This window comes from Cupressus sempervirens, chromosome 4 (assembly GCF_028749045.1).
Source record: "Cupressus sempervirens isolate cs-2001-9-10 chromosome 4, ASM2874904v1, whole genome shotgun sequence".
Taxonomy (NCBI): Eukaryota; Viridiplantae; Streptophyta; class Pinopsida; order Cupressales; family Cupressaceae; genus Cupressus; species Cupressus sempervirens.
In genome coordinates, this window is record NC_143121.1 from 243,203,409 (window position 1) to 243,205,199 (window position 1,791).

General features: G+C 36.2%; 1 pseudogene; it reads left to right on the forward strand.

Annotated features, from left to right (window-relative positions):
• The first annotated feature begins 881 nt into the window (after positions 1-881).
• On the forward strand, positions 882-1,412 carry LOC149560913 (ADP-ribosylation factor 1 pseudogene; annotated as a pseudogene).
• Positions 1,413-1,791: the final 379 nt, after the last annotated feature.

The following is a 1,791-nucleotide window of genomic DNA, read 5'->3' on the forward strand; positions in this document are numbered from 1 at the left end:
CTCAAAAACCCTATTTTAGCCTCAGATATGCAGTTTTTGGCGCACCCTATGCACCTTGAGGGTATGCTAGGTGCACTTAAAAATTTACTCAAGATTTCAAAACTAAGAGTACACACATGCACACCTTTTGGGGTGTGTATGTGTGCACCTTTTACTCATACAAAGTGTGGAGGGTTTAACTTTAATAGTGCATAGTTGTGCACCTTGGAAAGTGCACACCTGCACACCATTATAGTGGAGACTTAGAGTTAATGTTTTGTAAGGTGCACATATATGCATCTTAGATTTAGTTGTGAGTTTTTTTATCTCTATTAATTATGTGACTTAAAAGGTGCACACCTTGCGCACCTAGGATAGGTGCACAAGGCGCTCACCTTCTAACTTAATGTTTTATGTGTATGTATAGGAATTTGTAGATCAGGTGCACCTGTATAGGTGCAAAGGTGCACTTTTCTACGGCTCAAGGATGAGAATGAATAAGTAAGGAGGGGGTCCCACCCAAGATGAAGCACACACTTTGGGGTGTGCACTTGTACATGTGCATAGGTGTACACTTCTAAAGGGAAGTGCTCCGTACTAGCCCAATTAGCACACTAGCACACCTTAAGGGGTGCGCTAGGTGTACTAGTGTCCTTTACATAAAAAATCACATTTTCACCTTAAAAACTCCCTTTTTTGGCGCATCAATTTTTTTGGGTAGAGGGCTAGGCTAGATTTAGTCTTTTCAAAAAACCCTAAAAAGACTCAGACCCTAGACTAGGGGTCTAGGAAAACCAAAAATTTACTAAGGGGTCCCCATTTCTAGGAGAAATGAGGTGTGCGTTGTGAAACCACAACATATACTATATAATTTTCCAAACTTTTTGGATATATTATGAAAGATGGGCATCAAATCAAGCAAACTCTTCCACCCTAAAAAGGAGATAAATATTCTCATGGTCGGTCTTGATGCTTTGGGAAAATCTTCAATTTTGTAGTTTAAAACTCAGATAATTCATTCAAGTCATTTCCAAAGTGGGGTTCAATGTGGAAAAATTGAAGCAAAAGAATGTTGAGATTGTTGTGTGTGATGTTGGAGGCCAGGAGAAGATGAGGTCATTGTCTAGAGACACTAGATTTGGTATTCTAAGGGACTTATTTATGTAGTGGATATCAATGAAAGGGAGTGTGTTGTAGAGGCTAGAGAGTTGGTGCACACCCTTCTCAAAGAGGAATCATTGCAAGACATTTCCATTCTTTTGTTTGCAAACAAGAATGACTTTCTCACTATGATGAGTTGCATAGAGGCATATGAGAAGCTTGGATTGTAGCATTTGACAACCTAGCAATAGCATGTTCAGAGCTCTTGTGCTAGTTTTGGCCAAGGTCTCCATTATGGCCTTGATTAGCTTTGTAATGTGGTGTCTAAATAGGCACTATAAATGATTAGCCTAATTTTTAAGAATTTTAGAAATAGGTGCATTCCTTGTAAGAATATATTTAGGATAGTTTTCAACTCCTTTAGGGATAGGAGTTCTATTCTATTTCATTTATTATGTATATATTCAACCTTTTGTTCTCTTCATTTTTCTATTATTTTTCTCTAATCAAAATATTGTAAAAAAATATATTTATATGAATTGATATGTTCTATAGAGGATTTGTAATGTATTTAATGATTTCTTATTGTTGAGATGAGCATGTAATTCACCTTGATAAAGGAAAGAGAGAAGTGGATGGACATTTTCAAATGTTTTCAATCATAATATAATATTTAAATATTGAATATTGAGGAATTTTAAAATACTTTCA